The sequence below is a fragment of the Anabrus simplex genome, chromosome 1 (assembly GCF_040414725.1).
Source record: "Anabrus simplex isolate iqAnaSimp1 chromosome 1, ASM4041472v1, whole genome shotgun sequence".
Classification (NCBI taxonomy): domain Eukaryota; kingdom Metazoa; phylum Arthropoda; class Insecta; order Orthoptera; family Tettigoniidae; genus Anabrus; species Anabrus simplex.
Window position 1 is genome coordinate 679991021 of NC_090265.1, and position 27909 is coordinate 680018929.

Genomic DNA, 27909 nt, shown 5'->3' on the forward strand with positions numbered 1-27909 from the left:
CGTCTCCATCCGACGGACAAATCACCATCAACAGCGTTATATGGCCACACTCCATATGAGCACAGCGGGGAGGATTTTTTCGCACACAATCTAATAATTAGAAATTGTGTACCACCACCTCCCTTACCCTGCCAGGCTGAGTGGCTCAGATGGTTGAGACGCTGGCCTCCCGTCGCCAAATTTGCAGGTTCGATCCTTGCTAAGCTATGTGTGTGGTCGGGGGGGGGGGGGGAAGGAGACATGTTAACATCCCGTTAGAGACCTAGCAGTGAGCTCTTATGACGAATTTCGGGAGTTACTGTAAAGATATGACTATCGGATCCCGCTAGTGACTGTAAACAAATATCCCGCTAGAGGCATAACAGTGCACTCACGCCGCGACTTCGGGAGTTACTGTAAACAAACGACTATTAGATTCGGCTAGAGACATAACAGTGGGGTGGGGGAATAGCTAGTACGCATGTACATCAGCTTGAGGTACACTTTGACGGCGAGTCCGAGAGGAAAACCAACCCTGGATGGTAAACAGATGAAGAAAGAAGGAAGAAAGGAAAAATTATTGACAAGCTGGAGCTATATGATATAATTTGATTAGGTGATAGATGCCCTGGGGAAAACTACATAACATTGACCTGAGAGAAACACAGAGTTTCCAAGTTAATCCCTTCTACTTCAGCGTTTGTTACAGTCACCGCAAAACCTTTGTTACGGTGAAGCAGTACAATCTATTAACGCAGCAACATGTTCTGCTACTAAGTAGGTATTTATGATTTTCCCTATCGATGAGGTCGAGATGAAATATTCAGAGCCGACTTTCCAATTGCTGCAATCTACAAATGAAACGAAGTCTCTACAAGTTGGAATAAACATAGCAAAATACCATCAACAGATCATATGCCCACTGCGGAGAGGTTTGGAACTCACCGAAGGATTTGGACAATTGCATACCAAGACCTCTCCTGGCCAACCTACTGATGGCAAAAATTTCTTTCATCCATCGGCATTCGAACCGACTAACCACGGTATCAGACAATACGGACTTCACGAATTAACGATTATAGCACCATGCTAGCTAAAATCTGTGTCAGGTGTGGGGTTCGAACCCACGCTCCCAATTGGGAACCAGAACTTAAGTCTGGCGCCTTAGACCGCTCGGCCAACCTGACGATGTAGGTTTCAGTGGGACGGAGGCATCGGAGAGCATCTAAATTAAAGAGGATAGATAGGCACGATGACACACTGCGTAACTGAATTTCCTACTTACATTGAGCTGCTGTTTTCTTTGGTGATGATTGGTTGGCATCACTGATGGATACTACGTAGAACTGCTATGTTTGCTTTTTAGGCTCCATATTTACATTATTTCAGCTGCCATGGTCTATTTAAATATTACAGCCAACATTTAGCCAACCACCTTTCTTTCATTTCTTTATTAATCTGTTTACCCTCCAGGGTTTGTTTTTCCCTCGGACTCAGCGAGGTTTCAACCTCTACCGCCTCAAGGTCGGTGTCATGGAGCGTGAGACACTGGGTAGGGGGAATAAAGTGGAGAGGAGGGCCAGTACCTCGCCCAGGCGGCTTCACCTGCTATTCTGAACAGGTGTCTCGTGGTGGTGGGGTTGGGGAGATGGAAAAATCGAAAGGAATAGGTAAGGAAAAGAGATAGGAGCGGCAGTGGCCAAGAGAGTTTAAGTCTCAAGATTTTAAAATTTCGATTCGAAGTACTGAGAGTAGGTAGTGTAGAAGTCTCAAGGTCGAAAATATTTCAATGCAAATTGTATTACATATCGTCCATTTCTGTCGGGTAGTGGTTCGTGACACCCTCGGGGGCCCGGGTTCGATTCCCGGTTCTGCCACGAAATTTGAAATGTGGTACGAGGACAGAAACGGGTTCCAGTCTGTCTAGGGAAGTCAAGTGAGTAGAGGAGGGTTCGGTTCCCACCTCAGCCATCGTCGAATTGTTTTTTTCACGATTTCCCATTCCCCTCCAGGCAAATGCCGGGATGGTACTTAGATAATTTATGGCCACCGCCGTTTCATTCCCTCTTCCTTGTCTTCCTTCCCTTCCAATTTTCCCATCCCCGAACAAAACCTCTGTTTAACATAGCGGGTGAGTCCACCTGGGCGAGATACTGGCCTTCTTTCCCAGTTGTATCCCCGAACAAATATCTCACGCTCCAGTACACTGCCCTTGAGGCGAAAGAGGTTGGATCTCTCGCTGAGGCCTATGGAAAAGCCAACCCTGGAGGGTAAACGGGTTAAGAAAGAAAGAAAGAAAGAAAGAAGGTGAACTAGTATATTCCTACTTACACTGAGGAAGCGTTTTCTTTGGTAATCTTTGGCGATTTTCGTAAGGAACCTCTCAGTTTGCTTTTTAGGCTCCGATTTTACATTATTTCAACTTTCATGATCTATTTAAATACTAGAGCCAAAATATAGCTCAACTATTATTTAAACTATGATTTATAATTTGGTGTTCGTTCCCCAGCATAACCCAAAAACACGTCGCTGAAGTTTAAACTTCAAGATGTTAACATTTTTTAAAATCTTTTTTTATTTTTTTTTTACATTTTGCTTTACGTTGCACGACACAAATATGTCTTATGCCGACGATGCGACAGTGAGGGACTAGGAGTGGGAAGGAAGTAGCCTTAGCCTTAAGTAACGCAAAGCCCCAGGCATTTTCCTGGTGTAAAAATGGGAAAACACGGAAAACCATCTTCATGGCTGCCGACAGTGGGGCTCGGTGCCACTTTCTCCCGGATGCAAGCTCACAGCTGTGCGCACCTTACCGCTCGGCCAACACGCCCGTGGCAACTTCTAGGCAAGTAGTTTGTCTGCCTCTGTTATGTAGTGGTCAGTGTGATTAGCTGCCACACCCGGAGGCCCGGGTTCGATTCCAGGCTCTGCCACGAAATTTGAAAAGTGGTACGAGGGCTGGAACGGGGTACACTCAGCCTCGGGAGGTCAAATGAGTAGACGTGGGTTCGATTCCTACTTCAGCCATCCTGGAAGTGGCTTTCCGTGGTTTCCCACTTCTCCTCCAGGCAAATGCCGGGATGGTACCTAACTTAAGGCCACGGCCGCTTCCTTTCTTCTTCCTTGTCTATCCCTTCCAACCTTCCCATCCCCCCACAAGGCCCCTGTTCAACATAGCAGGTGAGGCCGCCTGAGCGAGGTACTGGTCATCCTCCCCATTTGTATCCCCGACCCAATGTCAAACGCTCCAGGACACTGCCCTTGAGGCGGTAGACGTGGGATCCCTCGCTGAGTCCGAAGGAAAATCCAACCCTGGAGAGCAAACAGATTAAGAAAGAAAGAAAGAAAGAAAGAAAGAAAGAAAGAAAGAAAAAAAGAAAGTAGTTATGATTTTCTCTAATCATGAAGTCGAGGTGAAACATACAGAGCAGACTTTCCAGTTGCCGCAATCTACAAATGAAGCGAAGTCTCTACATAGCGAAATACCATCAGCAGATCATATGCCGACTGCGTAGACGTTTGAAATTGACCGCAGTACTTTGACCAACAATCTGATGGTGAACGTTTCTTTCAACCAACGGGATTCGAACCGACTAACCATGGTATCACACCATATGGACATGACGACTTAGCGATTAGCACCAGGCGCGATAAAACTTTTGTCAGGTGTGGGGTTCGAACCCACGCTCCCAATTGGGAACCAGAACTTAAGTCTGGCGCCTTAGACCGCTCGGCCAACCTGACGACATGTGGCCAAGTGAGACCGAAGCATTGTAGAGCATCTAATTTAAAGAGTATAGGTAGGATCTATTCTTGTTGTTTAAAGGGACCTTACATCTAAGGTCATCGGCCCCATAGATAGGATCAGTATTTCAATTTCCTACTTACGTTGAGCTACTGTTTTCTTTGGTAATGTTTGGTTGTCATTATTGATGGATATTGCGTAGATCTGCTGTTTGCTTTATAGGTCCCATTTCCTACATTATTTCATCTGTCATAGTCTATTTAAATATTAGATCCAACATTTAGTCAACCATCTTTCTTTTCTCCTTTATTAATCAGCTTACCCTCCAGGGTTTGTTTTTCCCTCGGACGCAGCGAGGGATTCCACCTCTACCGCCTCACGGACAGTGTCCTGGAGCGTGAGAAATTGGGTCGGATAATACAACTGGCGAGGAAGACCAGTAACCCTCCCAGAAGTCCTCACCTGCTATTCCAAACAGGGGCCTCGTGCTGAGGGGAGTGTGTGATGGAAGATTGGAACGCATAGGTAAGGAAAAGGGAAAGAAGCCGCCGTCGCGTAAGAATATCTGGGTACCACCTCGGCATTTGCCAGGAAGAGAAATGGGAAACCACGGAAAACCACTTCCAGGATGGCTGAGGTGGGAATCGAACCTACTTCTACTCAGTTGACCTCCTGAGGCTGAGTGAACCCCGTTCCAGCCCTATTACCGATTTTCAAATTTCGTGGCAGAGCCGGGAATCGAACCCGGACCTCCGGGGGTGCCAGCTAATTACGCCAACCACTACACCACAGAGGCGGACTTTTAATTTGATTACGTGTTAGATTTCTGCTTTGGAGCAACCTACATAAGATGGACCTGAGTGAAACATAGGATTTTCAAATTAATCTACGCTTTCAACGATTGTTCTTGAACCTTGCTTACAGTCACGGTGTTTTCGTTACGCTGATCTCGTACAATCTCATTACCCAGCGGCAGTTTTTACTAGTAGGCAGGTAGTTATAGTTTTTCCTCACAATGAGGTCGATGTGAGAGGTACAGAGGAGGCTTTCCAGTTGCTGCAGTCTACAAATTAAACGATGCCTCTGCAAGTTCCAATAAATCGAGTGTAATATGGACGAAATACCAACATTCATTCTTTCTTTCTTCCTGTCTTAATCCCGTCCTGTGCTGGTATTTTCCCTCCGACTAAGCGAGGGATCTCACCTCCACCACCACAGGGGCAGTGTCCTGGAGCGTAAAACCTTAGGTCGGGGATTAAACTGGGTAGGAGGACCAGAATCGCCCAGGCAACCTCACCTGCTATGGAGAACATGATTTATTATGCAGTGTTCGTTCCCTATCATAACCCAAAAATACTTCGCGGAAGTTTAAATTTCTTTCTTAATCCGTTTACCCTCCAAGCTTGGTTTATCCTCGGACTTGGCGAGGGATCCCACCTCTTCTTTCCTTCTTTCTTACTTTTTCTCTCTTTCATTCTTGCTCTATTAATCTGTTTACCGTAAAGGTTAATGTTATTAGCTGCTGTAGTCGGGGACCCGGGTTCGATTCCCGGTACTGCCAGAATTTTAAGAATGGCAGAAGGGCTAGGTAGTTGAAATAGTACATACAGCCTGTGCCTGAAAAGAGATGCACCACCTCGGGATAAGGGCATGACTTTGCATTTTTGCATCTCAGGGAGAGATCCCACCTCTATCTTCTTATCTGTGAGTGTGAGACTTTGGTTCCCGGATACAACTGGGGAGGAGGACCGCTACCTTGCCCAGGCCACCTCACCTGCTATTCTTAACAGGGGCCTTGTGGGGCGATGGGAAGGTTGGAAGGGATAGACAAGGAAGAGGGAAGGAAGCGGTTGTGGCCTTAAGTTAGGTACCATCCCGGGATTTGCCTGGAGGAGAATTGGGAAACCATGGAAAACCACTTCTAGGATGCCTGAGGTTGGAATCGAACCCACTTCTACTCAGTTTACTTCCCGGGACTGAGTGAACCGCGTTCCTCTTTTCAAATTACGTGACAAAGCCGGGAATCGAAACCGTGCTTCCAGGAGGTGGCATCTAAGGACACTAACTACTACATCACAGAAGCGGGGCAAACATTTTGATGGTGAATTTTTTCGCCCAATGGGACTCGAACGTGCTAACCGCGGTATTTGACCATGCAGACTTGACGCCTTAGAGATCATGACACCGGGCGGGCTGAAATTTTTGTCAGGTGTGAGATTCGAACCCACTCTCCCAGTCGTGAACCAGAACTTGAGTCTGGCGCGTAACAGCGCTCGGCCAACCTGACGTTGTACGTCTTCGTGACACGGAGTTATCGGAGAGCATCTAAATTAAAAAATATAGATGACACACTTACGTAACTGAGGTCTGGGAGACACTGGTTTTTTTTTTTTTTTGGTGATGTTTGGCGATTTTTATAAGTGTTACGGAGATATCCGTGGTAGTTAGAGGTGAAGGAATGTGCGGGTTGGAATAGGTCTCAACTACAAAATTAAAGTTAGTTTAAAACTTTAACAAAGGTTATATTTTCTTTTCAAAATCATCAAATAACAGATTATAACAGGTACCAAGTAGCGGATCCACAAATTAAGAAATTACAAATTACAGTTCATTACATGATTCGGGCTTCGAGCCCCGTTTTACATTCCTGAGCCCTCAGCTCACAACCACAAATTATCAAAGGGCAGAAAACCCCTTCATACCAAGGAGCACTTGCCCCTAATGAGAATGTCAAGCCTCCTAGAGGCACGCAGAGATCAAGTTAGGAAAGAGCAGTCCCGCCCTCAAGTTTACAAGCCTATCAAAGGCCACAACAAACTTCACTCCTAACTGCCCTCAAGGCACACATACAGTGAAATAGGGGTATCTTGTACCCAACCTACAGGGCCTTCACATGAAGAAAACAAAATTTTTGGTTAATTAAATGGCCCAAAAAGAACAAATTGTCTGGAGGCGTTGCTTGCACTCCTACATGAAACTTCTCAAAACCTAGGGGGCACTCCGCCAGTTATACAGGGGCTAATCCCATACTAGGGAGGTGACTCGTAGAAGAATAATTTATTCCATTAAGAAGAGAAGAAAATCGGTTATGAAAACGCAGTCACGTCGAAACAACATGAGTGGGAGCTCGAGAGGGTTAAGCACTCTCTATCCCAAATTGCGGTTAATTTACATGAATATAGTAAGGTTTACATTGAAAAGGATTCGAACCTTCCCCGCGGTTAAAACTGCTGAGCTAGCAAGAAATAAAGTTCTTAAACCGCCATTACCTTGTTGATGAACTGCTGCCCGAAGAAAGAGGCGAATCCCGCCCCCTGCTACATAATCACACATTAAGCAAGTTGTCGATGAAGTGGCGACGAGCGATGAACCTCAGCAGTTTTATACGCTCGCGGAAAGTTCGAGACCTTTCGTGAATAAAACAGTCCCGCCCACTACCTTTCATTGGTCGGCTAAAGATTACATGTCAAAACCGAAGAAGAAATCTAGGATTGGTGGAACATTAATTTAGAAAATTCAGGATTGGCTGAATTCAAAACTGGCGGAAACAGAGATCAATATTGCCAACCCAAAAAATGAAAGAAAGAAATTAAAAAAGAACAAACTTATGGATATAAAATTTCTTCAAAAACAGTTCGTTCACTTCGCACCAGGGTGCACAGTTATAGTTTTATGTAGTGACATCTAGAAGAGAATGTCCACACTTCTTGCTACGGAGCAAACAAACACAAATCGAAATAGTCATAGTTCAGAACACTTCAAAATTTACAGTCGTGACATCTTCCAAGAAACTTTTGATTTAATACAGATTTTAAAGTTCAGAGTTTCTCCTGTAGGGGATACTTTTTAGGCGCACAATTTAAATTTGCGGGGTCGATGTGTAACAACCGGTACAATAACTAACGTCTCATGTTGGCATCAGTTATGGATAATACGTAGGTGTGTTATAGTTTTTTGGCTCAGTTTTTTTTTACATTGTTTTAATTGTCATGGTCCATTTAAATATTACAGCCAATATTTAGCTCCTTGTTTCTCCAACCATGATTTATTAAACGATGCTCATTTCTTAGCATAACTCAAAAATACTTCCACGGAGGTTTAAATTAAAAGATTTTAAAATTTCAATCCCAAAGCACTCACTAGTACGACTCCTTGGTGTAGTGGTTAGTGTGATAAGCTGCCAACCCCGGGGGCTCGGGTTCGCTTCCTGTCTTACTACGCAATTTCAAAAGTGGTACGAGGACTGGAACTGGGTCCACTCAGTCTCGGGCGGACAGGAGTTGGCTGGCACGGGAGGAGGTTAGGGGTTCGATTCCCACCTCAATTATCCTCGAAGTGGTTTCGTGGATTCCTAGTTCTTCTTCAAACAAATGCCGGGATAGTACCTAACTTAAGGCCACGGCCGCTTCAATCCCTCTTACTTGTCTATCTTCCATTCTTCCCTCCCCTCAACAAGCCCCTCGTGAGGCCGCCTGGGCAAGGTACTGGTCCTCTTTTCCAGTTTTACCCGGGATCCAATTTCTCACGCTCCAGGATACTGAACTTGAGACGGTAGAGGTGGGACATACCTTGAACTATGATTTATATTGTGCTGTTCGTTCCCCAGCATAACCCTAAATACTTTGCTGAAGTTTAAACTTCAAGATGTTAATTTTGTTTACAAGTTGCTTTAAGTTGCACCGACACAAATAGGTCTTATGGCGACGATGCGACTGTGCGGGGCTAGGAGTGGGGAGGAAGTGGCCGTAGCCTTAATTAACGCATAGCCCCACAATTTTCCTGGCGTAAAAATGGGAAACCACGGAAAACCATCTTCAGGACTGCCAACAGTGAGGCTCGGTGCCACTGTCTCCCGGATTCAAGCTCACAGCCGCGCGCTCCTTACCGCTCGGCCAACACGCCGGGTGAACAGCTTCTACTTCTAGGCAAGTAGTTATGATTTTCCCTAATGATGAAGTCGAGGTGAAACATGCAGCGAAATACCATCAACAGATCATATGCCCATTGCGGAGAGGTTTGAAATTGACCGCAGTATTTTGGCCAACCTTCTGATGGCGAACATTTCTTTCAACCAACGGGATTCGAACCGACTAACCACGGTATCACACCATATGGACTTGACAACTTTGCGATTATGCACCAGGCGCGATAAAACTTTTGTCAGGTGTGGGGTTCGAACCCACGCTCCCAATTGGGAACCAGAACTTAAGTCTGGCGCCTTAGACCGCTCGGCCAACCTGACGATGCCTGTCCCAGTGGGATCGAAGTATCGTAGAGCATCTAATTTAAAAAGTGTAGATAGGATAGATTCTTGTGTTTAAAGGGACCTTACATCTAAAGTCATCGGCCCCATAGATAGGATCAGTATGGCCCAATGATATAATGACGAAATTGAATTTCCTACTTACATTGGGCTGCTGTTTTTTTGATAATGTTTGGTTGGCATCATTGATGGATATTACGTAGATCTGCTATGTTTGTTTTTAGGCTCCATTTTTACATTATTTCAACTGTCGTGGCCTATTTAAATATTAGAGCCAACATTTAGCCAACCACCTTTCTTTCTCCTCTTCTTTATTAATCTGCTTACCCTCCAGGGTTTGTTTTTCCCTCGTACTCAGCAATCATTAGTCATGTGACCTCTTTTTATTGAAATCTGAAGCAAAACAAAAAAGTATATATTCTAACCATAGATTATGATTCCTAATTTCTAAAATGTCACATGCCTTGTCTAAAATTCGAAAAATCGAAATCCATCCACCGTAATGAGAAGAAAGCACAGAAGAAGAATAATCTATAATTAATATTTTCGGAGAAAAAAAATTTATCAAAATTTCGAAGGGTGCTGGAAACACCTCTTATACTTCAATTCAAACATTAGCTTTTCAAGGCAATTTTGTCGACTTCATGTTAAAATTAAATTTGCATTACCAATTTTCAAGAAAAATTCGAAATTGCATCATTTTATGCCTACGATACTGATTATCAGAAAGCAGACTCCCGGACTGGTTACTCAACTTTAAAATGCACTTTGGAGAAGTTCATCACAGAAGAAAATTACTCACCTTCACGGTGTGAGTCGAGCAACTCCCAGGGAGGAATCGCTTTCTTCACCTGCGGAGCTGGAGCTGGAACCGAGGGAGATGATCATTTCTTTCACACAGTGTTCCAAAACTCCTTCCTTTTTCCACTGCCTCTGCGTCAGTCCCCATGTGTGTTTCACCACAGAGGCCCATTTTTCTGCAGTAACATCCTCAATACCCTCTCTGGTTAGTCTCTCTATTTCAGTGATGGTGAACGTCTTGTTGTTCTCAACAACGTAACCCTTCACTTGTGACCAAATAGTTTCTATGGGGTTCAAATGGGCATGGTAAGGAGGCAGCCCGATCACCTGGTGGCCATTCATTTTTTCTATCTCATCGATGACATAAACGGGTTTCGGTTTGTAAGCTGTCACGAGCTCCATCAGCTCTGACTTTGTAGTACAAGGTTCAATGGTAATATCTGTGTTCCGAGGCAAGGCATTTCTTTCTACCCAAGCCAGCCTATCAGCTTTTCTCGTCTGCATTGTTGGGGCTCTGTCCGCTATTACAGAATGGTATGGAGCATTATCCATAACAATGGTGGACTAGGGAGGAATGTTTTTAAGGAGGGAATTTTCAAACCATGCCGTGAAGGAAGCAGTATTCATTTCTTCGTGGTAGTCCCCTGTTTTTCGCGACCGGAACATGAGGAAACAATTTGGAACGAAGCTTCGTGCAGTGCCAGCATGCAGGACAATGATCCTACCTCCCTTTCCTAACGGGGCTTTCATTGTGCCTTCTAACAGCCCTCAAGTAGCGACAGCGCCAAGCTACGGTATCATGTCTCTCCATTAACACAGTTCGGTTTGAGTATTTTTCAAAATGAAATCCAAACTTATCAAGGGAGATTCGAAGGGAAGACGCACTACCAAAACACAATTTATCTTCTCTAAAACTCGTATGTAGTTTCCGTAGTGTCGGGTGTTCCTTTCTCTTGTAATAGGCATATATATGCCGTCGAATTGCTCCTTCCTGGAAACCATCCATACTGGTCACACGTTTGTCATAATGTCGTGTTTTGCCCGGTGTTGATAACCCACCCAGATACATCCACTCCCTTTCTTTCCCATTCATCTTCTTCCCAAGGCTCCTTTTCTTTCTTGCCTTTTTCTTTCCCTATTCTAATTACTGTAGCTTCAGAAATTTTTTAAGCTGCTGCTGTTCTTTCTACAACTTTGTTAACGTCTATCAGTGGGCCTCCATTTTCCCTTTCAGCCTCAAAATATTCCCGTAAGGCACATATCATATCGCGCGCTTGACCACGAATAGCGAAGTCATGCCTCCCCATTACCCTTGCCTTTTTTTCTAGGCGAATGACTTCTAGATCGCCCTAGTTTTCGTTTAGCGGCGCTCTGAACGGGTTGCAACATTTTGAGTTCAGTAAATGAGATGGTGTTAAAATGACACTATCATCATCATCATCATCATCATCATCATCATCATCATCATCATCATCATCATCATCATCATCCGTTTACCCTCCAGGTTCGGCTTTTCCCTCGGACTCAGCGAGGGATCCCACCTCTACCTCCTCAAGTGCAGTGTCCTGGAGCTTCAGACTCTTGGTCGGGGGATACAACTGGGGAGAATGACCAGTACCTCGCCCAGGCGGCCTCACCTGCTATGCTGAACAGGGGTCTTGCAGGGGATGGGAAGATAGGAAGGGATAGACAAGGAAGAGGGAAGGAAGCGGCCGTGGCCTTAAGTTAGTTACCATCCCGGCATTTGTCTGGAGGAGAAGTGGGAAACCACGGAAAACCACTTCCAGGATGGCTGAGGTGGGAATCGAACCCACCTCTACTTAGTTGACCTGCCGAGGCTGAGTGGACCCCGTTCCAGTCCTCGTACCACTTTTCACATTTCGTGGCAGGGCCGGGAATCGTACCCGGACATCCGGGGGTGACAGCTAATCACGCCAACCGCTACACCACAGAGGCGCACTTTTAATTTGATTACATGTCACATTTCTGCTTTGAAGCAACCTACATAAGGTGGACCTGAGTGAAACATAGGGTTTTCAAATTAATCTACGCTTTCAACGATTGTTCTTGAACCTTGCTTACTGTCACGGTGCTTTCGTTACGCTGATCTCGTACAATCTCATTACCCAGTTTTTACTAGTAGGCAGGTAGTTATGGTTTTCCCTCACAGTGAGGTCGATGTGAGAGGTAGAAATTAAACGATGCCTCTGCAGGTTGCAATAAATCGAGTGTAATATGGACGAAATACCAAGATTCATTCTTTCTTTCTTCCTGTCTTAATCCCGTCCTGTGCTGGTATTTTCCCTCCGACTAAGCGAGGGATCCCACCTCTACCACCACAGCGGCAGTGTCCTGGAGCGTAATACCTTAGGTCGGGGATAAAACTGGGAAGGAGGACCAGTATCGCTCAGGCGGCCTCACCTGCTATGGAGAATACGATTTATTATGCAGTGTTCATTCCCTAGCATAACCCAAAATACTTCGCGGAAGTTTAAATTTCTTTCTTAATCTGTTTACAATCCAAGCTTTTTTTTCCTCGGACTCGGCGAGGGATCCCACCTCTTCTTTCCTTCTTTCTTACATTTTCTTTCTTTCATTCTTTCTCTATTAATCTGTTTACCGTAAAGGTTAATGTCATTAGCTCCTGTAGTTGGGGACCCGGGTTCGATTCCCGGTACTGCCAGAAATTTAAGAATTGTAGAAGGGGTGGGTGGTTGAAATAGTACAACAGCCTGTGCCTGAAAAGAGCTGCACCACCTCGGGATAAGGGCATGACTTTGCATTTTTGCATCTGTTAACCCTCCAGGATTGGTTTTTCCCTCGGACTCAGGGAGAGATCCCCCCTCTACCGCCTTATCTGTGAGTGTGAGACTTTGGGTCGGGGGATACAACTGGGGAGGCGGAACGCTACCTCGCCCAGGAAGCCTCACCTGCTATTCTGAACAGGGGCCTTGTGGAGGGGGTAGGGGGGGGGGAAGGCTGGAAGGGATAGACAAGGAAGAGGGAAGGAAGCGGCTGTGGCCCTAAGTTAGGTACCATCCCGGCATTTGCCTGGAGGAGAATTGGGGAAACCACGGGAAACCACTTCCAGGATGGCTGAGGTTGGAATCGAACCCACCTCTACTCAGTTCACTTCTCGGGGCTGAGTGAACCGCGTTTCACTTTTCATATTACGTGACAGAGCCGGGAATCAAACCCATGCTTCCGGGAGGTGGCATCTAAGGACACTAACCACTACATCACAGAAGCGGGGCAAACATTTTGATGGTGAATTTTTTCGACCAATGGGACTCGAACCGGCTAACCGCGGAATATGACGATCATGACACCGGGCGGGAAGAAATTTTTGCCAGGCGTGAGATTAGAACCCACTCTCCCAGTCGTGAACCAGAACTTGAGTCAGGCGCCTTACAGCGCTCTGCCAACCTGACGTTGTACGTCTTAGTGACACGGAGGCATCGGAGAGCATCTAAATTAAAAAGTATAGATAGGCCCGATGACTCACTTACGTAACTGAGGCCTAGGAGGCACTGTTTTTTTTTTTTTGGTAATGTTTGGCGATTTTTATAAGTAACCTCTCATGTTGGCATCAGTTATGGATTAATGCGTAGGTGTGTTATAGTTTTTTTGGCTCAGTTTTTTTTACATTATTTTAATTGTCATGATCTATTTAAATATGACAGCCAATATTTAGCTCCTTGTTTCTCCAACCATGATTTATTAAACGATGCTCATTTCTTAGAATATCTCAAAAATACTTCCACGGAGGTTTAAATTAAAAGATTTTAAAATTTCAATCCCAAAGCACTCACTAGTCCGACTCCTTGGTGTAGTGGTTATTGTGATAAGCTGCCAACCCCGGGGGCCCGGGTTCGCTTCCTGTCTTACCGCGAAATTTCAAAAGTGGTACGAGGGCTGGAACTGGGTCCACTCAGCCTCGGGCGGACAAGAGTTGGCTGGCACGGGAGGGGGGTAGGGGTTCGATTCCCACTTCAATTATCCTCGAAGTGGTTTCGTGGATTCCTAGTTCTTCTTCAGACAAATGCCGGGATATTACCTAACTTAAGGCCACGGCCGCTTCAATCCCTCTTCCTTGTCTATCTTCCATTCTTCCCTCCCCTCCACAAGCCCCTCGTGAGGCCGCCTGGGCAAGGTACTGGTCCTCTTTTCCAGTTGTACCCGGGATCCAATTTCTCACGCTCCAGGATACTGATCTTGAGACGGTAGAGGTGGGACATACCTTGAACTATGATTTATATTGTGCTGTTCGTTCCCCAGCATAACCCTAAATACTTTGCTGAAGTTTAAACTTCAAGATGTTAATTTTGTTTACAAGTTGCTTTAAGTTGCACCGACACAAATAGGTCTTATGGCGACGATGCGACTGTGCGGGGCTAGGAGTGGGAAGGAAGTGGCCGTAGCCTTAATTAACGCATAGCCCCATAATTTTCCTGGCGTAAAAATGGGAAACTACGGAAAACCATCTTCAGGACTGCCAACAGTGAGGCTCGGTGCCACTGTCTCCCGGATTCCAGCTCACAGCCGCGCGCTCCTTACCGCTCGGCCAACACGCCGGGTGAACAGCTTCTACTTCTAGGCAAGTAGTTATGATTTTCCCTAATGATGAAGTCGAGGTGAAACTACAGCGAAATACCATCAACAGATCATATGCCCATTGCGGAGAGGTTTGAAATTGACCGCAGTATTTTGGCCAACCTTCTGATGGCGAACATTTCTTTCAACCAACGGGATTCGAACCGACTAACCACGGTATCACACCATATGGACTTAACAACTTTGCGATTATGCACCAGGCGCGATAAAACTTTTGTCAGGTGTGGGGTTCGAACCCACGCTCCCAATTGGGAACCAGAACTTAAGTCTGGCGCCTTAGACCGCTCGGCCAACCTGACGATGCCTGTCCCAGTGGGACCGAAGCATCGTAGAGCATCTAATTTAAAAAGTATAGATAGGATAGATTCTTGTGTTTAAAGGGACCTTACATCTAAAGTCATCGGCCCCATAGATAGGATCAGTATGGCCCAATGATATAATGACGAAATTGAATTTCCTACTTACATTGAGCTGCTGTTTTTTTTTATAATGTTTGGTTGGCATCATTGATGGATATTACGTAGATCTGCTATGTTTGTTTTTAGGCTCCATTTTTACATTATTTCAACTGTCGTGGCCTATTTAAATATTAGAGCCAACATTTAGCCAACCACCTTTCTTTCTCCTCTTCTTTATTAATCTGCTTACCCTCCAGGGTTTGTTTTTCCCTCGTACTCAGCAATCATTAGTCATGTGACCTCTTTTTATTGAAATCCGAAGCAAAACAAAAAAGTATATATTCTAACCATAGATTATGATTCCTAATTTCTAAAATGTCACATGCCTTGTCTAAAATTCGAAAAATCGAAATCCATCCACCGTAATGAGAAGAAAGCACAGAAGAAGAATAATTTATAATTATTATTTTCGGAGGAAAAAAATTATCAAAATTTCGAAGGGTTCTGGAAACACCTCTTATACTTCAATTCAAACATTAGCTTTTCAAGGCAATTTTGTCGACTTCATGTTAAAATTAAATTTGCATTACCAATTTTCAAGAAAAATTCGAAATTGCATCATTTTATGCATACGATACTGATTATCAGAAAGCAGACTCCCGGACTGGTTACTCAACTTTAAAATGCACTTTGGAGAAGTTCATCACAGAAGAAAATTACTCACCTTCACGGTGTGAGTCCAGCAACTCCCAGGGAGGAATCGCTTTCTTCACCTGCGGAGCTGGAGCTGGAACCGAGGGAGATGATCATTTCTTTCACACAGTGTTCCAAAACTCCTTCCTTTTTCCACTGCTTCTGCGTCAGTCCCCATGTGTGTTTCACCACAGAGGCCCATTTTTCTGCAGTAACATTCTCAATACCCTCTCTGGTCAGTCTCTCTATTTCAGTGATGGTGAACGTCTTGCTGTTCTCAGCAACGTAACCCTTCACTTGTGACCAAATAGTTTCTATGGGGTTCAAATGGGCAAGGTAAGGAGGCAGCCCGATCACCTGGTGGCCATTCATTTTTTCTATCTCATCGATGACATAAACGGGTTTCGGTTTGTAAGCTGTCACGAGCTCCATCAGCTCTGACTTTGTAGTACAAGGTTCAATGGTAATATCTGTGTTCCGAGGCAAGGCATTTCTTTCTACCCAAGCCAGCCTATCAGCTTTTCTCGTCTGCATTGTTGGGGCTCTGTCCGCTATTACAGAATGGTATGGAGCATTATCCATAACAATGGTGGACTAGGGAGGAATGTTTTTAAGGAGGGAATTTTCAAACCATGCCGTGAAGGAAGCAGTATTCATTTCTTCGTGGTAGTCCCCTGTTTTTCGCGACCGGAACATGAGGAAACAATTTGGAACGAAGCTTCGTGCAGTGCCAGCATGCAGGACAATGATCCTACCTCCCTTTCCTAACGGGGCTTTCATTGTGCCTTCTAACAGCCCTCAAGTAGCGACAGCGCCAAGCTACGGTATCATGTCTCTCCATTAACACAGTTCGGTTTGAGTATTTTTCAAAATGAAATCCAAACTTATGAAGGGAGATTCGAAGGGAAGACGCACTACCAAAACACAATTTATCTTCTCTAAAACTCGTATGTAGTTTCCGTAGTGTTGGGTGTTCCTTTCTCTTGTAATAGGCATATATATGCCGTCGAATTGCTCCTTCCTGGAAACCATCCATACTGGTCACACGTTTGTCATAGTGTCGGGTTTTGCCCGGTGTTGATAACCCACCCAGATACATCCACTCCCTCTCTTTCCCCTTCACCTTCTTCCCAAGGCTCCTTTTCTTTCTTGCCTTTTTCTTTCCCTATTCTAATTACTGTATCTTCAGAAATTTTTAAAGCTGCTGCTGTTCTTTCTACAACTTTGTTAACGTCTATCAGTGGGCCTCCATTTTCCCTTTCAGCCTCAAAATATTCCCGTAAGGCACATATCATATCGCGAGCTTGACCACGAATAGCGAAGCCATGCCTCCCCATTACCCTTGCCTTTTTTCTAGGCGAATGAATTCTAGGTCGCCCTTGTTGTCTTTTAGCGGCGCTCTGAACGGGTTGCAACATTTTGAGTTCAGTAAATGAGATGGTGTTAAAATGACACTATACTACACAAGACTAAAATTTACACTACACTAGAACGCCAGTCTCGATAACGGTACACTTATTAACACGAACACAATAGCACTATAATATTTAGCTGATTTCAAAAACACACTGTACAGAGAATGATATCACTCAAAGTAGACATTGTTAGCCCAGCCACATGTGCTGCGGTATACTATATTGGCAACGTGGAACTCGGACCGACCGCCTCGCGAAGCTGTAAGACAGCGGGGGTTGGAAAAGGGAGAGCGCATGTTGAGCTGCGATTGGCTGAAACGGGTGGCGTGGACTGGTTGCCATAGTAAAAGCCACCTCCTACTACCACGCTGAGAGCTGTCAGAACACGCAAATTATTTTAATAGCACTATAGTGAGGTGATTTGTAGGTATTGTCAACACGTGTGTTAACCTAACCTTGGCCACGAACGGTAACCTAACCTCATACAGGCTCTTTGTCGTGTCCCCTTGGAGGAGTGACGGAGGTGTGACGTCACAGCCTGGACGATTTGAAATACGGACTGCTGGCTAAAGGTGCATGCCGAGTGTCCATTCCTTGCCCGTTTCTCTACGGTTTCGGGTTTGTGGTGAGATGAATCTGTCAAGATAGATTTTTATAACCGAATGACCTTCCTGATTTCAACCACGTCAGGAAAGATAATAAAATGAAATGAATGACATGATATATGATAGTAGTAAGGGAGAGGGTAAAAGCCGGTAATGGCACATAGCCTTCTCCTGTCGAATAGCATCGAGAGGTCTGCTCAAGGCTTTGCGTCTCCATCCGACGGACAAATCACCATCAACAGCGTTATATGGCCACACTCCATATGAGCACAGCGGGGAGGATTTTTTCGCACACAATCTAGTAATTAGAAATAGTGTACCACCACCTCCCTTACCCTGCCAGGCTGAGTGGCTCAGATGGTTGAGACGCTGGCCTCCCGTCGCCAAATTTGCAGGTTCGATCCTTGCTAAGCTATGTGTGTGGTCGGGGGGGGGGGGGAAGGAGATATGTTAACATCCAGTTAGATACATAGCAGTGCGCTCTTATGACGAATTTTGGGAGTTACTGTAAAGATATGACTATCGGATCCCGCTAGTGACTGTAAACAAATATCCCGCTAGAGGCATAACAGTGCACTCACGCCGCGACTTCGGGAGTTACTGTAAACAAACGACTGTTAGATCAGGCTAGAGACATAACAATGGGGTGGGGGAATAGCTAGTACATGTACATCAGCTTGAGGTACACTTGGACGGCGAGTCCGAGAGGAAAACCAACCCTGGATGCTAAACAGATGAAGAAAGAAGGAAGAAAGGTAAGTTATTGACAAGCTGGAGCTATATGATTAATTTGATTAGGTGATAGATGCCCTGGGGAAAACTACATAACATTGACCTGAGAGAAACACAGAGTTTCCAAGTTAATCCCTTCTACTTTCAGCGGTTGTTACAGTCACCGCAAAACCATTGTTACGGTGAAGCAGTACAATCTATTAACGCAGCAACATGTTCTCCTACTAAGTAGGTATTTATGATTTTCCCTATCGATGAGGTCGAGATGAAATATTCAGAGCCTATTTTCCAATTGCTGCAATCTACAAATGAAACGAATCTCTACAAGTTGGAATAAACATAGCAAAATACCATCATCATCATCATCATCATCTGTTTACCCTCCAGGTTCGGTTTTTCCCTCGGACGTAGCGAGGGATCCCACCTCTACCGCCTCAAGGGCAGTGTCCTGGAGCTTCAGACTCTTGGTCGGGGATACAACTGGGGAGTATGACCAGTACCTCGCCCAGGCGGCCTCACCTGCTATGCTGAACAGGGGCCTTGTGAAGGGATGGAAATATTGGAAGGGATAGGCAAGGAAGAGGGAAGGAAGCGGCCGTGGCCTTAAGTTAGGAACCATCCCGGCATTCGCCTGGAGGAGAAGTGGGAAACCACGGAAAACCACTTCCAGGATGGCTGAGGTGGGAATCGAACCCACCTCTACTCAGTTGACCTCCCGAGGCTGAGTGGACCCCGTTCCAGCCCTCGTACCACTTTTCAAATTCCGTGGCAGAGCCGGGAATCGAACCCGGGCCTCCGGGGGTGTCAGCTAATCACGCTAACCACTACACCACAGAGGCGGACGCAAAATACCATCAACAGATCATATGCCCACTGCGGAGATGTTTGGAACTCACCGCAGGATTTGGACAATTGCATACCAAGACTTCTCCTGGCCAACCTACTGATGGCAAAAATGTCTTTCAACCAACGGGATTCGAACCGACTAACCACGGTATCAGACCATACGGACTTCGCGCTTTAGCGATTATAGCACCATGCTAGCTAAAATCTGTGTCAGGTGTGGGGTTCGAACCCACGCTCCCAATTGGGAACCAGAACTTAAGTCTGGCGCCTTAGACCGCTCGGCCAACCTGACGATGTACGTTTCAGTGGGACGGAGGCATCGGAGAGCATCTAAATTAAAGTAGATAGGAGCGTAACTGAATTTCCTACTTACATTGAGCTGCTGTTTTCTTTGGTAATGTTTGGTTGGCATCATTTATGGATACTACGTAGATCTACTATGTATGCTTTTTAGGCGCCATTTTTACATTATTTCAACTGCCATGGTCTATTTAAATATTACATCCAACATTTAGCCAACCACCTTTCTTTCTTTTCTTCTTTATTAATCTCTTTACCCTCCAGGGTTTGTTTTTCCCTCGGACTCAGCGAGGTTTCCACCTCTACCGCCTCAAGGGCAGTGTCCTGGAACGTGAGACATTGGGTAGGGGGAATAAACTGGAGAGGAGGGCCAGTACCTCGCCCAGGCGGCTTCACCTGCTATTCTGAACAGGGGTCTCGTGGTGGTGGGGTTGGGGGATGGGAAAATCGAAAGGAAAAGGGAAAGGAGCGGCAGTGGCCAAGAGAGTTTAAGCCTCAAGATTTTAAAATTTCGACTTCGAAGTACTGAGAGTAGGTAGTGTAGAAGTCTCATGGTCCAAAATATTTCAATGCAAATTGTATTACATAACGTCCAATTGTGTCGAATAGTGGTTCGTGAGATTAGCTGCCACCCTCGGAGGCCCGGGTTCGATTCCCGGTTCTGCCACGAAATTTGAAATGTGGTACGAGGACAGAAGCGGGTTCCAGTCAGTCTAGGGAAGTCAAGTGAGTAGAGGAGGGTTCGGTTCCCACCTCAGCCATCCTCGAATTGGTTTTTTCACAATTTCCCAATTCCCCTCCAGGCAAATGCCGGGATGGTACTTAGATAATTTAAAGCCACCACCGCTTCTTTCCCTCTTCCTTGTCTTCCTTCCCTTCCAATTTTCCCATCCCCGAACAAAACCTCTGTTTAGCACAGCAGGTGAGTCCACCTGGGCGAGATACTGGCCTTCTTTCCCAGTTGTATCCCCGACCAAATATCTCACGCTCCAGTACACTGCCCTTGAGGCGAAAGGGGTTGGATCTCCCGCTGAGGCCTATGGAAAAGCCAACCCTGGAGGGTAAACGGGTTAAGAAAGAAAGAAAGAAAGAAAGAAAGAAAGAAGGTGAACTTGTATATTCCTACTTACACTGAGGTAGCGTTTTCTTTGGTAATCTTTGGCGATTTTCGTAAGGAACCTCTCAGTTTGCTTTTTAGGCTTCGTTTTTACATTATTTCAACTTTCATGATCTATTTAAATACTAGAGCCAAAATTTAGCTCATTTTACTTTCAACTAAGATTTATAATTTGGTGTTCGTTCCCCAGCATAACTCAAAAACACGTCGCTAAAGTTTAAACTTCAAATGTTAATTTTTATTTTTACAATTTGCTTTAAATTGCACGACTCAAATATGTCTTATGCCGACGATGCGACAGTGAGGGACTAGGAGTGGGAAGGAAGTAGCCTTAACGCAAAGCCCCAGCATTTTCCTGGTGTAAAAATGGGAAACCACGGAAAACCATCTTCAGGGCTGTCGACAGTGGGGCTCGGTGCCACTTTCTCCCGGATGCAAGCTCACAGCTGCGCGCCCCTTACCGCTCGGCCAACACGCCCGTGGCAACTTCTAGGCAAGTAGTTCGTCCGTCTCTATGATGTAGTGGTCAGTGTGATTAGCTGCCACCCCCGGAGGCCCGGGTTCGATTCCAGGCTTTGCCACGAAATTTGAAAAGTGGTACGAGGGCTGGAACGGGGTACACTCAGCCTCGGGAGGTCAAATGAGTAGACGTGGGTTCGATTCCCACCTCAGCCATCCTGGAAGTGATTTTCCGTGGTTTCCCACTTCTCCTCCAGGCAAATGCCGGGATGGTACCTAACTTAAGGCCACGGCCGCTTCCTTTCCTCTTCCTTGTCTATCCCTTCCAACCTTCCCATCCCACCACAAGGCTCCTGTTCAACATAGCAGGTGAGGCCGCCTGTGCGAGGTACTGGTCATCCTCCCCATTTGTATCCCCGACCCAATGTCACACGCTCCAGGACACTGCCCTTGAGGCGGTAGAGGTTGGATCCCTCGCTGACTCCGAGGGAAAAACCAACCCTGGAGGGTAAACAGATTAAGAAAGGAAGAAAGTAAGTAGTTATGATTTTCCCTAATGATGAAGTCGAGGTGAAACATACAGAGCAGACTTTCCAGTTGCCGCAATCTACAAATGAAGCGAAGTCTCTACAGAGCGAAATACCATCAGCAGGTCATATGCCGACTGTGGAGATGTTTGAAATTGACCGCAGTACTTTGACCAACATTCTGATGGTGAACGTTTCTTTCAAACAACGAGATTCGAACCGACTAACCATGGTATCACACCATATGGACTTGACGACTTAGCGATTATGCATCAGGCGCGATAAAACTTTTGTCAGGTGTGGGGTTCGAACCCACGCTCCCAATTGGGAACCAGAACTTAAGTCTGGCGCCTTAGACCGCTCGGCCAACCTGACGACATGTGGCCGAGTGAGACCGAAGCATTGTAGAGCATCTAATTTAAAGAGTATAGGTAGGATCTATTCTTGTTGTTTAAAGGGGCCTTACATCTAAGGTCATCCGCCCCATAGATAGGATCAGTATTTCAATTTCCTACTTACGTTGAGCTACTGTTTTCTTTAGTAATGTTTGGTTGTCAGTATTGATGGATATTGCGTAGATCTGCTGTTTGCTTTATAGGTCCCATTTCTTACATTATTCATCTGTCATAGTCTATTTAAATATTAGATCCAACATTTAGTCAACCATCTTTCTTTTCTCCTGTATTAATCAGCTTACCCTCCAGGGTTTGTTTTTCCCTCGGACTCAGCGAGGGATTCCACCTCTACCGCCTCACGGACAGTGTCCTGGAGCGTGAGAAATTGGGTCGGGTGATAAAACTGGGGAGGAGGACCAGTAACCCTCCGAGAAATCCTCACCTGCTATTCCGAACAGAGGCCTTGTGCTGATGGGGGTGTGTGATGGAAGATTGGAACGCTTAGGTAAGGAAAAGGGAAATAAGCCGCCGTCGCGTAAAAATATCTAGGTACCATCCCGCCATTTGCCTGGAGGAGAAATGGGAAACCACGGTAAACCACTTCCAGGATCGAACCCACCTCTACTCAGTTGACCTCCTGAGGCTGATTGAACCCCGTTCTAGCCCTCTTACCGCTTTTCAAATTTCGTGGCAGGGCCGGGAATCGAACCCGAACCTCCGGGGGTGCCAGCTAATTACGCCAACCACTACACCACAGAGGCGGCCTTTTAATTTGATTACGTGTCAGATTACTGCTTTGAAGCAACCTACATAAGATGGACCTGAGTGAAACATAGGATTTTCAAATTAATCTACGCTTTCAACGATTGTTCTTGAACCTTGCTTACAGTCACGGTGTTTTCGTTACGCTGATCTCGTACAATCTCATTAAACAGCGGCAGTTTTTACTAGCAGGCAGGTAGTTATGGTTTTCCCTCACAATGAGGTCGATGTGAGAGGTACAGAGGAGGCTTTCCAGTTGCTGCAGTCTACAAATTAAACGATGCCTCTGCAGGTTGCAATAAGTCGAGTGTAATATGGGCGAAACATCAACATTCATTCTTTCTTTCTTTCCTCCTGTCTTAATCGATTTAGCGTCTTGTGCTGGTATTTTCCCTCCGACTAAGCGAGGGATCTCACCTCCACCACCACAGGGGAAGTGTCCTGGAGCGTAAAACCTTAGGTCGGGGATAAAACTGGGAAGGAGGACCAGTATCGCCCAGGCGCCCTCACCTGCTATGGAGAACATGATTTATTATGCAGTGTTCGTTCCCTATCATAACCCAAAAATACTTCGCGGAAGTTTAAATTTCTTTCTTAATCTGTTTACCCTCCAAGTTTGGTTTTTCCTCGGACTTGGCGAGGGATACCACCTCTTCTTTCCTTCTTTCTTACTTTTTCTCTCTTTCATTCTTTCTCTATTAATCTGTTTACCGTAAAGGTTAATGTTCGATTCCCGGTGTACCGGGCGGTACACCTCCACGCCGCTTATTTAAACTTTTCGCCAGTTGAAACCCCTCTACTGGAAGAAGTCTGAACTTTGTCTTATGTGTTAATTTTTAAGTTACCCTGAAGACGCCACTACTTGGAAATTTTGAAGTTTCTGAACTGTGTTGTTTTCGATGTATTTTTGTTTTGCTTGTAGTAAGAAGTGTGAACATTGTCTTCTAGAGGACACTACTGAAGAACTACAACGGTGCACCCTAGTGCGAAGTGAAAGAACTGTTTTTTTTTGGAGAAAATTTAATTTCAAAAGTTTGTTCTTTGCTAAATTTCTTTCAGTCATTGTTTAAGTTGGCAATATTAACCCTTTCTTTCCCCTTGTTTTGAATTTAGCCAATCCCGAATTTCTCGAATTAATTTTCCACCAATAATATATTTCTTCTTCGTATTGTGTGGGGGGTTTCTTGGTGAACCAATAAAATCCTGGTGGGAGGGTGTTCTCATTCCAAAAACGCCTCGAACTTTCCGCGACAGTATATAAACTGCTGATTTTCGGGTCTCGGTGCCACTTCAGTCCCATCTTTCAGTGTGTAAAGTGCATAGCAGGGGGCGGGAAGCGCCTCTTTCTTCGGGAAGCAGTTCAACAACCAGGTAATGGCCATTTAATAACTTCTTTTCTTGCTAGCTCAGCAGTTTAACTCTCGGGGCGGGTCCGAAGCGTTTCCACCATGTAACCTTTTCTTAAAATGTAACTACTCTTAGCATCTATTATCTTTTAAAGCTACATATTGGGATAGAGAGTGCTTAACCCTCTCGAGCTCCCACTCATATTGTTTTGAGGTGAACTTATTTCTCACAACCGATTCTTCCTTAATGTAAAGTAAATAGTTCTTTTCTAAATTCACCTCTGTAGTATGGGATTAGCCCTTGCATTAGTGGCCTAGAGCCAGATTAGGTTTTAAAACAAATGCATTAGGAGTGCAGATCGCCTCCTCTCAAATTGTTATTTTAGAGGTCATGTAATTAACCTTTTTCTCATTTAATAGACCTCAGTAGGTTGGGTATTTTACCCCTGTGTATATGTCCTTAGAGGACAGCTTGAAGGTGGAATTAGGTGTGGCCTTTGACAGGCCTAAATTTTGAGAGCAAGTTGCTCTTTCTTGAAAATTTTGTTTTCTGCGCCCTCAAGGAGGCCTTACTGTGTAATTTGGAGCAAGTGCTCCTGGGCATGAATGGGGTTTTCTGCCCCTCTGTTGAAACTTGTGTTTGGGGTAAAACTGGGCTAATTGCTCAAGAATTGTGAGGTTGGGGCTCGAAGCCCAAATCCTGTAAATATTGTAATTGTACTTTTATTGCCTTGCTACTCTGTACCAGTCTTTCGTATTATTTCTGAATTTTGGAAAGAGAATATAACCTTGTTAAAGTTTACATTAACTTTAATTTCGTAGTTTGAGACCCGTTCACACCCGCACCTTCTTTCACCTCTAACTACCACAAAAAAGCGGTAACACCCGGTACTGCCAGAAATTTAAGAATTGCAGAAGGGCTGGGTAGTTGAAATAGTACATACAGCCTGTGCCTGAAAAGAGCTGCACCACCTCGGGATAAGGGCATGACTTTGCATTTTTGCATCTGTTAACAATCCAGGGTTTGTTTTTCCCTCAGACTCAGGGAGAGATCCCACCTCTACCGCCTTATCTGTGAGTGTGAGACATTGGGTTGGGGGATACAACTGGGGAGGAGGGCCGCTACCTCGCTCAGGCCGCCTCACCTGCTATTCTGAACAGGGGCCTTGTGGGGGCGGGACGGGATGGCTGGAAGGGATTGACAAGGAAGAGGGAAGGAAGCGGCTGTGGCCTTAAGTTAGGTACCATCTCGGCATTTGCCTGGAGGAGAATTGGGAAAACCACGGGAAACCACTTCAAGGATGGCTGAGGTTGGAATCGAACCCACCTCTATTCAGTTTACTTCCCGGGACTGAGTGAACCGCGTTTCACTTTTCAAATTACGTGACAGAGCCGGGAATCGAACCCATGCTTCCGGGAGGTGGCATCTAAGGACACTAACCACTACATCACAGAAGCGGGGCAAACATTTTGATGGTGAATTTTTCGACCAATAGGACTCGAACCGGCTAACCGCGGTATTTGACCATGTAGACTTGACGCCTTAGAGATCATAATACAGGGCGGATGAAATTTTTGTCAGGTGTGAGATTCGAACCCACGCTCCCAGTCGTGAACCAGAACTTGAGTCAGGCGCCTTACAGCGCTCGGCCAACCTGACTTTGTAGACTACGTCTTAGTGACACGGACGCATCGGAGAGCATCTAAATTAAAAAGTATAGATAGGCCGGATGACTCACGTAACTGAGGTCTGGGAGGCACTGTTTTTTTGGTAATGTTTGGCGATTTTTATAAGTAACCTCTCATGTTGGCCTCAGTGATGGATAATACGTAGGTGTGTTATAGTTTTTTGGCTCAGTTTTTTTTACATTATTTTAATTGTCATGATCTATTTAAATATGACAGCCAATATTTAGCTCCTTGTTTCTCCAACCATGATTTATTAAACGGTGCTCATTTCTTAGCATAACTCAAAAATACTTCCACGGAGGTTTAAATTAAAAGATTTTAAAATTTCAATCCCAAAGCACTCACTAGTCCGACTCCTTGGTGTAGTGGTTAGAGTGAAAAGCTGCCAACCCCGGGGGCCCGGGTTCGCTTCCTGTCTTACCGCGAAATTTCAAAAGTGGTACGAGGGCTGGAACTGGGTCCACTCAGCCTCGGGCGGACAAGAGATTGGGAGGCGGGGGGGGGGGGGGGGTTCGATTCCCACCTCAATTATCCTCGAAGTGGTTTCGTGGATTCCTAGTTCTTCTTCAAACAAATGCCGGGATATTACCTAACTTAAGGCCACGGCCGCTTCAATCCCTCTTACTTGTCTATCTTCCATTCTTCCCTCCCCTCAACAAGCCCCTCGTGAGGCCGCCTGGGCAAGGTACTGGTCCTCTTTTCCAGTTGTACCCGGGATCCAATTTCTCACGCTCCAGGATACTGATCTTGAGACGGTAGAGGTGGGACATACATTTAACTATGATTTATATTGTGCTGCTCGTTCCCCAGTATAACCCTAAATACTTTGCTGAAGTTTAAACTTCAAGATGTTAATTTTTTTACAAGTTGCTTTACGTTGCACCGACACAAATAGGTCTTATGGCGACGATGCGACAGTGCGGGGCTAGGAGTGGGAAGGAAGTGGCCGTAGCCTTAATTAACGCATAGCCCCATAATTTTCCTGGCGTAAAAATGGGAAACCACGGAAAACCATCTTCAGGACTGGCAACAGTGAGGCTCGGTGCCACTGTCTCCTGGATTCAAGCTCACAGCTGCGCGCCCCTTACCGCTCTGCCAACATGCCGGGTGAACAGCTTCTACTTCTAGGCAGGTAGTTATGATTTTCCCTAATGACGAAGTCGAGGTGAAACTACAGCGAATTACCATCAACAGATCATATGCCCACTGCGGAGAGGTTTGGAATTGACCGCAGTATTTTGGCCAACCTTCTGATGGTGAACGATTCTTTCAACCAGCGGGATTCGAACCGACTAACCACGGTATCGCACCATATGGACTTGACGACTTAGCGAATATGCTCCAGGTGCGATAAAACTTTTGTCAGGTGTGGGTTTCGAACCCACGCTCCCAATTGGGAACCAGAACTTAAGTCTGGCGCCTTAGACCGCTCGGCCAACTTGACGATATATGCCCGAGTGGGACCGAAGCATTGTACAGCATCTAATTTAAAGATAAGACCGATTCTTGTTGCTTATAAAAGGACCTTTCATCTAAGGTCATCGGCTCCATGGATAGGATCAGTATGGCCCAACGATATAATGACGAAATTGAATTTCCTACTTACATTGAGCTGCTGTTTTCTTTGACAATGTTTGGTTGGCATCATTGACGGATATTAAGTAGATCTGCTATGTTTGCTTTTTAGGCTCCATTTTTACATTATTTCAACTGTCATGGTCTATTTAAATATTAGAGCCAACATTTAGCCAACCACCTTTCTTTCTCTTCTTCTTTATTAAACTGTTACCCTCCAGGGTTTGTTTTTCCCTCGTACTCAGCGAGGGATTCCTTTAAACTTGCAATCATTAGTCATGGGACCTCTTTTTATTTAAATCCGAAGCAAAACAAAAAAGTATATATTCTAGCCATAGATAATGATTCCTAATTTCTAAAATCTCACATGCCTTGTCTAAAATTCGAAAAATCGAAGTCCATCCACCTTAATGAGAAGAAAGCACAGAAGAAGAATAATTTATAATTGTTATTTTCGGAGACAAAAAAAAAAAAAAAAAAAAAAAATCATCAAAATTTCGAAGGGTGCTGGAAACACCTCTTATACTTCAATTCAAACATTAGCTTTTCAAGACAATTTTGTCGACTTCATGCTAAAATTAAATTTGCATTACCAATTTTCAAGAAAAATCCGAAATTGCATCATTTTATGCATATGATACTGATTAT

The 27909-nt window shown here is 45.1% G+C and overlaps 7 non-coding genes across 7 annotated transcripts; all 7 read right to left on the reverse strand.

Moving 5' to 3' along the window:
- Window positions 1–1082: 1082 nt before the first annotated feature.
- Window positions 1083–1166, reverse strand: TRNAL-UAA (transfer RNA leucine (anticodon UAA)). Its single transcript has one exon. It is a non-coding gene; the product is annotated as a tRNA-Leu (tRNA).
- A 2473-nt stretch (window positions 1167–3639) lies between these two features.
- On the reverse strand, window positions 3640–3723 carry TRNAL-UAA (transfer RNA leucine (anticodon UAA)). Its single transcript has one exon. It is a non-coding gene; the product is annotated as a tRNA-Leu (tRNA).
- A 5159-nt stretch (window positions 3724–8882) lies between these two features.
- On the reverse strand, window positions 8883–8966 carry TRNAL-UAA (transfer RNA leucine (anticodon UAA)). The gene has a single exon. It is a non-coding gene; the product is annotated as a tRNA-Leu (tRNA).
- Window positions 8967–14617: 5651 nt separating this feature from the next.
- Window positions 14618–14701, reverse strand: TRNAL-UAA (transfer RNA leucine (anticodon UAA)). The gene has a single exon. It is a non-coding gene; the product is annotated as a tRNA-Leu (tRNA).
- Window positions 14702–19299: 4598 nt separating this feature from the next.
- On the reverse strand, window positions 19300–19383 carry TRNAL-UAA (transfer RNA leucine (anticodon UAA)). The gene has a single exon. It is a non-coding gene; the product is annotated as a tRNA-Leu (tRNA).
- Window positions 19384–21785: 2402 nt separating this feature from the next.
- Window positions 21786–21869, reverse strand: TRNAL-UAA (transfer RNA leucine (anticodon UAA)). The gene has a single exon. It is a non-coding gene; the product is annotated as a tRNA-Leu (tRNA).
- Window positions 21870–27046: 5177 nt separating this feature from the next.
- Window positions 27047–27130, reverse strand: TRNAL-UAA (transfer RNA leucine (anticodon UAA)). The gene has a single exon. It is a non-coding gene; the product is annotated as a tRNA-Leu (tRNA).
- Window positions 27131–27909: the final 779 nt, after the last annotated feature.